This window comes from Sus scrofa, chromosome 1 (genome assembly GCF_000003025.6).
Source record: "Sus scrofa isolate TJ Tabasco breed Duroc chromosome 1, Sscrofa11.1, whole genome shotgun sequence".
NCBI lineage: Eukaryota > Metazoa > Chordata > Mammalia > Artiodactyla > Suidae > Sus > Sus scrofa.
In genome coordinates this window covers 148,854,318-148,866,188 of record NC_010443.5, presented here as the reverse complement: position 1 = coordinate 148,866,188, position 11,871 = coordinate 148,854,318, and the positions used below count along the sequence as shown (strand labels likewise).

The 11,871-nt window shown below is 42.1% G+C and overlaps 1 long non-coding RNA gene across 3 annotated transcripts in view; it reads left to right on the top strand.

Annotated features, from left to right (window-relative positions):
* The window catches only part of LOC106509048, a 41,061-nt gene continuing 30,662 nt past the window's right edge, over window positions 1,473-11,871 (top strand). The window contains exons 1-2 of one of the 3 annotated variants that reach the window (XR_002345844.1): window positions 1,473-3,345; window positions 4,199-4,302. This is a non-coding gene — a long non-coding RNA (uncharacterized LOC106509048). The remainder of the gene's footprint in view (window positions 3,346-4,198; window positions 4,303-11,871) is intronic. The other 2 variants (XR_002345843.1, XR_002345842.1) reach the window with 2 other exon arrangements.

The window sequence follows — 11,871 nt, the reverse complement described above, 5'->3', positions numbered from 1 at the left end:
CAGGTGTGCCAGCACCAAGGCAGGTGTGAAACAGGACAACCAAGAACTCAGTCTGTGAGCGATGCTTATCAAGAAATCCCAAGAGGCTGGACTTTCATTTTTGTTTCAAGACCTTTTTTTTTTTTTTTTTTATTACTCAAATGAATTTATCACATCTGTAGTTGTATAATGATCAAGACTGTTTTTTGATCATTTACTTTAACTGGACCCTACAGCTGTGGCATCCACTGGTTTCTGGTGAGGCCCTGGGTCTTTCCTGCTCCACTCAGATTGGGATTCAGAGGAAGTCTCTCACTGAGCCCAGATGAATGGAAGCCTTGAAGAACCGGTCAGTGCTGTGGGAGAGAGAAACAAACAACAAACAGCCACATTGTGGTTTTAAAAACTTCCCTTTGTCCTTCTGATGCTCGAATTCAGATGATATGAAATTGCATTACCTCCACTGTGGTCTTTGTGCCAAAAGTCTGGGTGAACCAGCCTTGGGGGAGCGTGTGTGTAGCACCTTTAGATAAGTTTTGTGTTGAACACACAGAGTTCCCCAGCTGCCTAGATCTGCCTTTTGTCTCCACCATTCAGATCAGCCTCCATTTCTTGTTAATTCGCGGACTGCGTGTGTCACTGATGGGAGGAGAGAGCTGCCTTTACCGCAAATGGTCCACCACTCAGGTGGCTCCATGACTGTTAGCAATGATGATGGTTCCTGGGGTGTCATATGCCAAGGTGGCTTCTATCAGCAGTTCAGACACAAACATACAGATTTTGTACTTTTTTGCTCAGTGAGCTGATAGTGAAAATTTCAATGGTAAAGCATTTGGGAAGCATCATAAGGCTGGAAATAACCTGTTAAATACGATGTGCTTGATTAGAGAGGTTTCTGACATGAATATGGCTGAGTTGCTCCCCCCACAGTAGGAAGTCCTGGTCGAGGCCCTGGGTAATCCTTTGGGCCACGGAAAATTGAACTGTCTCCAAGGATGATCTCTTTAAGAAGGGAGAGAGCAAGAAAAGGAGGGAAAGAATCATATTCTCTGAGTGAAATTTGCCTCCTAACTTTTCATCGGGTGAGTTTGCTCCATCCTTAAATAAGGAATGGGGTGGGGGTGTTTATTTGGGACTGAAATTGAGTGGATGTGTTGCCCTGGGTTTCAATAATTAGCACAGGAGGAAAAGTCCTGACGTGCAGATTAATTACACGGAATCCATCAATTCTTGTAGAAATCGTTTCTGTTTCCAGACATGGGACGTTACTCTTTATGATTTTTATGACTCAGAACTCCTGGGGTTGTAACAAGCGTTCTGAAAGCCCTGCTTTCAGGGGGAAGTGGCGGGTGGGCTGTGGCCGCCCGTCATGGAGCCGTTCCCTGAGGTCGCGTACACACACCTGTGGGTCACTGTGGCTCCCTCCTTTCCTCTGTGTTCACACACCTCGTTTTCTCTCTTCTTTTGCCAGCAGAGCAGCACGATGATGGAGAATCTCGGAGAGGGTGGGGATGTCAGAGGCAGGTAGGCCCTTAAGTCCATAAAAGAGCTAACAGCCTCCCTTCAATAATTATATCTCTATAAAAAATAATAAAGAAGATACAGGGCCACAATTTTATGGGCTTTATGCTAATGTGATGCTGGAACTCACCAGGAGAAGGTACCACCGAAGACACTGGCGCGTTGCTGGGAAGCACAATCTGTCTGTCCATCAGGCGTACCTAGTGCAGCGAGATTTCCATGCGAGTGGACACCCTGGGCCATGGTCCGTCCTGACCCTCGTCCTCTCTCAATCTGTATTCTGCTCAGACTCCACTGAACCCTTCAGGCTTTAGAATGTCCTGCCTGTTTGCTGCAGTGCTGCCAAATTAACTCCCCTGGTGGGAAATAACTGAAAAAATGCCCATCATGGACTCCTCCTCCTCTGTGGAAGGGCGAAAATATTCTTGGGTGGAAATTGCATGCAAAGAGCAAAGGCTGGTACCTTCAGCAGGTTTCTCTACTCTCAGATTTAACTCTTCCCACTAAGACCCCAGTCCCCTGACCTTCATTTTTTTTTGCCGTGCAGGGGACAGGGTGCAAATTCTTCTGGACGTTAGGATAACAAAGTGGCCAGTATGTGTCTGCTGTTACTCCGTACGTGTAGCTCTATGTGCTTCTACCTTAGCCTCGTAATGAGCAGTGGCCTGTGAGGTACCCAGGCAAGGGACAGGTGACCTGGCCTAATTTCATGTGTATTCCTCAGCCAATGTCTTTCTGATCACCAGTGAAAGAGTCTCCGGGACTGGCATAGCCGCGGCTGGCACTCAATAAGATCATACTCTTGGCTTTAATTCCATTTAAATCCACATTCTTGCTGGATTTGTAGCCACATTTAAAGCAGATCCAGGTCTTTTAGGAAAGGCCTCCAAATACCCACTTAAGGAGCTGAAAACGGTAGCGTTGACAAGGCTGGCAGTCCTTTTCCCCTTTCTGCGTGTATAGACCCCCTGCAGACTGGCGCATCTGCCCCCGTGCAAGAGTGGAGGTGGCCGTCCGGGGGAGAGCCACTCACGCGGCAGGCTCTGCCTGGTCCGAGCTGTGCTTGTCACACTCCAGGCCTCTTTTGAGATCTGAACTCCTTTGGCCAAGTAGAAACCCAGTGTCTTGAAAACAAAACAACCCTCCATCACACCTCTGATTTGATAAGCAAAGGTTTACAAATAAAAATAGAAATGCTTTGCCCAAGGAAGCCACACTTGAAAATCCTAAGGGCACCCGCTCCACTGCCACCTCACATGCAATCCCGCCAGCATGCTGGCTCTCCCTCCGTGTGAACTGGAAGATGACGGGACAGCAGAGGAAACACACACAGAACCTTTGATAGCAGAGCAGGGGATCGGTTGGTGCCATGATATACATATTCATAACCTGGCACTTCTAGGAGCTGGGGTAGGCATTAGGGACCAGTGGAAAAAAAAAAAGTTGATTTATGATGATCTCAAAAACATGCTCTCCAAAGATGTATTCTGCAGCTCCGAGACCTCAGGTTTAGGCTCTATTAATTTTACAGAGCTGTCTGGGATTACCCATCTGTTTAAAGGTTAACTGTCTTCACACTTATGAAATGGGTATTTCTGTTTGGGTTCTTACTTTGTTCCTGTTAATGATTTATAAAATACAAAATGCAAAGCCAGTGAAATAGCTTTAAATCTTCAGGATGAAATACCTACCTGACCACATTTTTGAGAGACACAAAGCATTATTCAAGTCCTTTGCAGCGACAACCTGGAAATTCTGCTACTTGACACGTCTCATTTTGAATAGAGTGAAAGGAAAACATCAACCATGCAAAATCATGTATTTTAGAAAGGAAAATCCATTTGGGTGAGTGTTGTATGGTGTATGTGTCTGGGTATTGGAAGTTGCTTCTCCCGTCGCCCTTCTAGAATGTTTTCTCCATAGAATATTATCCAAATATACGCCTTTCAGTATCTGAACATGATTATGTTCTTACGTGCAGTTCTGTTACCTTTCTAGGATTTTATTTCCTTGTATAAAAAAGCACATAATTTTTCTCTCTTGATAGTTTTGGAAGTATGACAGCTTGCTCTGCAAACCTGATTTTGAACGCTCCATGTTGAAAATTGTGTGACCTCAGACCATTTCTTAGTCAATTGTTTAGCTTTTGGTTCTGTTGCTAATAGGATCAACTCAGGGAGGTAATTACTCAGATTTCATTATACCCTGAGCACTCTATCGATGTGCAGTGTAATCTGACATCTCAAAGGACCTGCAACTTCACCACACGCACGCGTGCCCCTTGGTGGCATGGGGGCCCGGCGAGCTGGCCTGGGGGCACAGCTGCCTGCCCATCCACCTTGTCCTGAGTCTCTGGGTTGGGTTGCTAAGCTTCTGCCAGAGGCTTGGCTAGGATTAGGGTTACCATGGTTACCTGAGAGTAGCCCCATGGGGTGGACTAGACCCAGGCTCTGTGCTCCAATCCCAACTTTTTGGGTTACATAATCCTATCAGTGAAAGTTTTTGAGCACCTCTTTCTCTAGATGCACATTTACCATTTCATAAAATGGTATGCATATTAATATTATAAATTGCATTATAAAGCACACATAACATAGAAACTAAGGTGATCATGTGTGGGTCAAATAAAATATTTTTGTTATTTATTTTTTATCTCATTTATTAATTGTACACAAATATTTTTGCTTTCATCTTCTAGAGATCTGCATTCATGCTCTGGAGGCTTAGCTGTAAGACATAGCATTAATTATAATGGTTTTCTACCATCATTAACTAGATTTCAATGTACAACGTGAACTGAAGGTGAGTTCATCATTAACAATGGAGGATGGGTCAAATTTCCACTGTTTGTGTTTTGTGATTTGGCTGAGCAGGGAAGGGTCACTCCTGTTTTCTTGTAGCTAGTCTATACCTTATTAGGACTATCTTCAAGTCCCATATTCTGTGTACAAATCTTTCTCAAGCCACCTGCCCCTTTCGGTGAGTACAAATTCGGTTAAACCTAAGCAATACAATCTTAAGTCCCCTTGACTGGTCACAGGTAAACTGTACCCTGCGATAATTTGCTAACTTGCCCTGTAGATTCCCAATGGGTTATCTCGTTGGGGTGTGTGATCACTGATTCAGCCAAGGAACAAAGCACTTGAGTGTAATTTTAGTATCCCCAAAAAGTATAGTATCTGCAGAAAGCATTCATTACAGACCACAGTTCCTGGAGTCAGAAGCCCAGGCTGCTGGCGCCACCACTTCCAGTCCCAGAAAACTTGAGCAAGTTATGTCACCTCCGGGCAGCTCAGGGTTCTGTCTGTGGAGTGGGGGCAGTAGCAGTATTTAAACATCAAGGTTTATGAGGACTAAATGAGTTGAAGCATCTAAAACTGTATCTGTTAGGTAGCGAGTGTTATAAAGTGCTAGCTATTTGTACCATGGGCATCATTATTATTGTGACTGTAATATGAGTCCATATCTTGCATTGAACCTGAATTTAAATGATTGTGACAAATAAGAAAGATTAAGATGTGAGTCATAGGTATTTGACTTAAAAATCTGGGACTTGGTTAGAATTAGTTTGGGGGTTCTGGGCACAAACATAAATGGTTTCAGGTTAATTACACAAGGGACAGGCTGGCTGCAGTGGCCCTCTGCCTCCCCCCTCTGCCTCCCTGCCCACCCTGCTCTGAGACCACGCCTTCCACATAACCACCTTAACACAGGTGTTTCAGTTTAGCACAGCAAAGAGGTTCTCCTAACTTGTCCACAATAGATATTGTTTAAAAATTGAAGTATGCTTGATTTACAGTGTTATGTTTTTTGGACGTAAAACATTTAGCATGTGTGTGTGTGTGTGTGTTTTCTTTTCAGATTCTCTTCCCTTATAGATTATTACAAGATACTGAGTATAGTTCCCTGTGCTATACAATAGGTCCTTGTTGGTTATTTATTTTACATATAGTAGTGTGTATATGTTAATCCCAAACTCTTACTTTATCCCTTCCCCCTTCCTTTTCAATAACCACAAGTTTATTTTCTATGTGTGTCTATTTCTGTTTTTGTAAATAAGTTCAATTTATCATTTTTTTTAGATTCCGCATGTAAGCAATATCATAGATATTTGTCTTTGGGTTTCATCACTTAGTATGATAATCTCTAGGTCCATCCACATTGCTGAAAATGGCATTATTTCATTCCTTTTTATGGCTGAATAGTATTCCATTGTGTATATGTACTACACCTTCTTTATCCATTCCTCTGTTGATAGGCGTTTAGGTGGCTTCCATGGTTTGGTTGTTGTGAATAGTACCACTATGAACATTGGGGTGCATATATCTTTTTGAATTAGAGTTTTTTCCGGGTCTATTCATGCTAAATATTATGCTCAAGATTTGCTTATACTTCCCATATTCTTTCTTGATGTTCTAACCTTAATTTTTCATCCTTAAATCTCAGAAAGAAGATGCTAATATTAAAAAAAGATTTTTTTAAACTTTTTTTTTTTGTCTTTTTAGGGCCCCAATCTGGGCATATGGAGAGTCCAAGGGTAGGGGTCAAATTGGAGCTATAGCTGCTGGCCTCCACCACAGCCACAGCAACACCAGATCCGAGCCATGTCTGCAACCTACACTGCAGCTCACAGCAATGTTGGATCCTTAACCTACTGAGTGAGGCCAGGGATTGAACCTGTGTTCTCAGGGATACTAGTCAGATTCTTCCCTCTGAGTCACGATGGAAACTCCAAAAGACCTCTTTTTTTGAATAAATAAAAGGTAGGGTAATTTTTGATTAACAGTGCCAACAACACAAAATGCTATTCTGACTTAACTTGCTAGTTTCCCTATGGCATAGCAGTAGCCAGGGTTGTAGGTAAAGAAATCAGTAACAACCATCTGAAGAGTTCAGGCTTCTTTAGACAACAGAGGCTGAGGATTACTTTTGTGTCTAACTCTGTCTTTCTCCCTCACTCTGTTCTTTAAGACTAGCCTTCTGCAAATGTTCTCCAGCTGTTGAGAAATTGTTTTTCAGCTGGAGGCAGCCATTGTTTTTAAGAGATTGATTCAAATGCATAGGGAGTCCTGGGGACCAGTATTTGCATTTAAACAATAATTATTAGATGCTGAAACTGTGGCTACATGAGGCAAGAATTTCTAATTATCCTCTATTATTTGGGGGCCAACTTTCCCCCAGCTCTCTCTGAGCATAGCAGCCGCGCACACACCAGAACAGACATGCACAGTGTGCCTGCTCTGCCAGCCCCAGGCCTGTGTCCTCTGGATGCCCCCGAGTTGACCCCAAATTTGTTTTGGTTCATTCATGACCCCAAGGACAGACGTCCACCTCAAAGCTCTGCTGAATGATGCCGTAACCTTTGGCGTCCCTTAGCCTTTAATGCAACTGGGCTGTGGAAGGCGCATCCTGGAGCTGCTTCCAGAGCTGGTTGAGAGCAGCCACTTGGCTGCAATGGTCACAGCAGTGGTCAGGGGCTCAGTTTCAATGGCCAGATCTGATGACCTTTCTAGTGACTCTGAGGCCCAGGCAAGAGGCCTGTGTGAGTCTTTAGGGGCCAAAGCTATCATTCAAAAGGGCATATGTGAATGTTGGTTATTTCAGTCATACAGTATGACATGGCTGTGCTGAGAATGATACAAAAGTAAAATAGAAAGAAATAAAAGCACATAAATAAGACTAAAATAAAAATTACACATGAACATAAAATACAAACAGTCGTAAAGAGGTCACATACCTTGAGCTTCCTAAATAGTAAGGACGCAGCAACATGCATGGTTTCCTTTTCTCTCTCTTTTTATTGTCAAATATTTATTTATTTTGGCTATGTCTTGGGCACGTGGACATTCCCGGGCAAGGAACCCTCACCACAGCAGTAACCAGAGCCATAATAGTGACAACGCCGGATCCTTAGCCCAATGAGCCATAGAGAACTCCTCTCTTTTTAAAAATTTCTTCTAGGCAGTTTCCACTGTAGCTCACTGGGTTAAGAACTCAACATAGTGTCTGTGAGGATGCGGGTTGCATCCCTGGCCCCACTCAGTGGATTAAGGATCTGGCGTTGCCATGAGCTGTGGGGTAGGTTACAGACACCGCTGGGATCCTGTGTTGCTGTGGCTGTGGTGTAGGCTGGCAGTTGTAGCTCCGATTAGACCCCTAGCCTGAGGGTTTCCATATGCCTCAGGTGCAGCCATAAAAAGAAAAGAAAAATAAATAAATAGAAATTTCTTCTTGAGATCTGCCCTTTTGGGTGTCCCCTGAGCAGGAAGGTGACAGGCACAAATTCCCCTGAACAATAGGCAGACAGGTTATGTTCACAGGATCTGGGACCCAGAAGACCACACTCTCCCATATAGCCCTGTTCCTCCTTCCCCCGGAAATCAGCCCCCAGGAAGAGCTGAATCAACCCTGCCAGTGACGACGGCAAAGCAGATCAGGAACCAGGGGAAGGGTGGGAGCGGAGGTGCCTGCTGTGGCCTCCGAGTCTGTCTCTGAGTTTGCCTCTTTTTTTGTCATTATTTTTTCTGAGTTTGTCTTTGAGTGAAGGAAGTCAGGGTCAGAGACAGAAAAGAGATGAAAAGAAGAGTCTGATGAGGCCCTGAAGTTTGAGAGGGTGACTTGGAAGTTTGGGTGTAGTCACCAGCCAACCCAGGGCCCTGTCCTTCTGGGCCCCTGCTGCTCCTCATGTACATAGAAATCTGTCCCCTGGAGTTCCCTGGCAGCCTAGCAGTTAAGGACCTGGTGTCATCACTCCTGTGGCAAGGGTTTGATCCCTGGGAGCTTTTGTGTGTTGTGGGCACAGCCAAAAGAAGGAAAAAAAAAAAAAAAAAGAAATCAAAGTCCATCTGCCAAACACTCTCTGTGTCAAGAAGCCTTGATGATTTCCCACTCAGTTGTCTGGGACCCAGTAGGGAGCTACATTTATTTGTTTTCTATAAAGGTTGGGATGAGTGAGGTGCAGACTGTGGCTGAAGGTCTAACCTTTATTCCCATTTCACGCCAAGCACTATATTTCGGCCTGAAGATGTATCTTGGGTTTGTCTCTGCCCTTTCACCATCTTTTACTGCCCGATCAGCCCAATCTGTCAGAGTTTACCTCATGCAAGCATGTGCATCTAGGTCTTGGGGATAAAGAGATGACCCAGGATGCCTGTCCATGGGGCTGTAGTCTGCACTGGGCACAAGGAGTACTTTGGCTTCATTTTGTCAGTAGAGCATCACCAAGAAATGGGTGCCAAGAAGTCAGAATCCAAAGAATCTGCTGATCAAAGTGGACAGTGTGTGCTATGTACTTACATTTAACTGAAGAGACCATTTTAATTTATGTGCTATGTGATACTGCTTATCCTTTTATTTACTCCTGATTCTTCATTACCTTATTTTTATCTTCCGTGATCAAATATTTAAAAATTATCATCAAAAAGATTTCTTTAAAAAATAGTGCAAATGCCTCCAATTGTGAACCTGTTTGAGAAAAGGTTTAAAAAAAAAAAAAAAAGTAAAGAGTGGCCAAAGACAAACAGATTTGCCTGGCTTGACTCCAGCGTCAATGCAGACTCTGTTTTCCTAGAGTTCCAACCCTAAAGCAAATGATTATTACCTGGAAGAAAAGATTCTTCCTAAGAAGGAAGAGCCTTCTTTAATTTGGCTCAAGGTCAAGTGTCTCTGCCCTTTCCTTACTGTAAATATATTTGAAATTTAGGGGCTAAAGAGTCCTGGAAATGAAAGGGGAGAAAGAATAAGCCACTTACTAAAAAGGTAGACTCTTTAAACATCCAAGTGGACTCTAACAATGGACAAATTGTTGCCTAAGCAAGAAAGGCAGAACTAAGTCTGATTATTCTATCCCACTTGGGGGAAAATTACAGTTGTTTTAATTTCCAAAGCGTGTGTGCATGAGGAATGCATTGCTAGGACTTGCCGCAAAAGATTGCTTATGATCTTCAGAGGGCAGATCTCAGATAACTGATCATTACAAAAGATTTATAATTCAGTCTTCATTGACGCGGTATCTGTCACATTACAATAGCTACTGTGATTAGTTATTACAACACCCAGCAAAAGGGCTCCCAGAAAACCAGCACTGAGTCAGGTTAGGCAGCTCTTCCAGAGCCACATTCCAAAAAATCAAATGAGAAGGATTTGCTTTTCCTTCCCAATCTCCCCACCTGGCCCCTGGCTCTGTACCGCCTCCCCTCCTGGCTGGCAGGCCCTGGAACTCCTGAGAAGTGGCATCTGTTGCATCCCGGTGCTCAAAATTCTTCTGCAACCTTAAAATATTTTCATTTGCTTTTAAAATAAGAGAACTCTAAAAAAAATGGCCCAGTTCCCAGAATGAATAATGCAGAAGAACGAATCAGTGATATGGAAGATAGAATAATGGAAATCACTCAATCTGGTCAACAGACAGAAAACCGAATCAAAAAACTGGAAAGCAATATAAGAGACCTATGGGATAATATAAAACGGGCCAATCTACGCATAATAGGAATTCCAGAAGGAGTAGAAAAAGATAAAGGAATGGAAAATATATTTGAAGAAATTATCGCTGGAAACTTCCCAAATCTAAAGGATACTGGATTCAAGATACAAGAAGCACAGAGGGCCCCAAACAAACTGAACCCAAACAGACCCACACCAAGACACATCATAATAAAAATGGCAAAAGTTAGTGATAAAGAGAGGATCCTCAAGGCAGCAAGAGAAAAACAGAATGTTACCTACAAGGGAACCCCCATAAGAATATCAGCTGATTTCTCTACAGAAACACTACAGGCCAGGAGGGAATGGCAAGAGATATTTAAAGTGCTCAAAGGAAAAAATATGCAACCTAGAATACTTTATCCAGCAAGAATATCATTTAAAATAGAAGGGGAAATAAAAATTTTTCCCAACAAACAAAAACTTAAAGAATACAGCAACACAAAACCCAGGTTAAAGGAAATATTGAAAGGGCTTCTCTAAACCAAAAAGAAAGGAAGGAAAGGGAAGAAAAAAGAAAAGAAAAAAAAAAAAAAGAAGAAGAAGAAGAAGAGGAAGAACTAGGACTGAGGAAGATACAATCAGAGAGCAGTCACTCAAATAAGCCAGCATACAGATTTAATCATGAACATGCTTCAAACAAAATAAAATTAAAAAGAAAAAAATAAAAGAGTCATCAAAACCATAAAATGTGGGCAAGGGATGTTAGGAGGTAAATAATCCTTTTTGTTTGTATGTATGTCTCTCTTCTTAATTTTAATATAATAATGAAGTGTTTGAACTTACAGGACCATCAGGCTAAAACACACAATTATGGGAAGGGGTTAGCATACTTAAAAAACAGGGCAACCACAAGCCAAAACCAAATATTGCATTTGCAAAAAATGAAAAAAAAAAATACACTCAAGCAGATAATAACAGGAGACCATCCAACCAAAAAAAAAAAAAAAAAAAAGAAGAATGGAGAACCATAGAATCAACTGGAACACGAGGATCAAATGGCAATAAATAATCATCTATCAATTATCACCTTAAATGTCAATGGACTGAATGCCCCAATCAAAAGACACAGAATGGCTGAGTGGATAAAACGGCAAAAACCTTCAATATGCTGCCTACAAGAAACTCACCTTAGGACAAAAGATACATATAGATTGAAAGTGAAAGGCTGGGGAAAAGTATTTCATGCCAATAGACATGACAGAAAAGCAGGAGTTGCAACGCTCATATCAGACAAAATAGACTTTAAAACAAAAGACATAAAGAAAGACAAAGAAGGACACTATTTAATGATTAAGGGATCCATCCAAGGAGAGGATGTTACTATCATCAACATATATGCCCCAAACATAGGAGCACCCAGATACATACAACAAATATTAACAGACATAAAGGGAGATATTGATGAGAATACAATCATAGTAGGAGACCTAAATACCCCCCTCACATCAATGGACAGATCCTCTAGACAGAAAACCAATAAAGCAACAGAGATCCTAAAGGAAACAATAGAAAAGTTAGACTTAATTGATATCTTCAGGACACTACATCCAAAAAAATCAGAATACACATTCTTCTCAAATGCTCATGGAACATTCTCAAGAATCGACCACATATTGGGACATAAAGCGAATCTCAATAAATTTAGGAGCATAGAAATTATCTCAAGTATCTTCTCTGACCACAATGCCATGAAATTAGAAATCAACCATGGGAAAAGGAAAGAGAAAAAACCTACTCCATGGAGACTAAACAACATGCTACTAAAAAACCAATGGGTCAATGAGGAAATCAAGAAGGAAATTAAAAACTACCTCGAAACAAATGATAATGAAGACACAACCTCTCAAAATCTATGGGATGCTGCGAAAGCAGTGCTCAGAGGGAAAT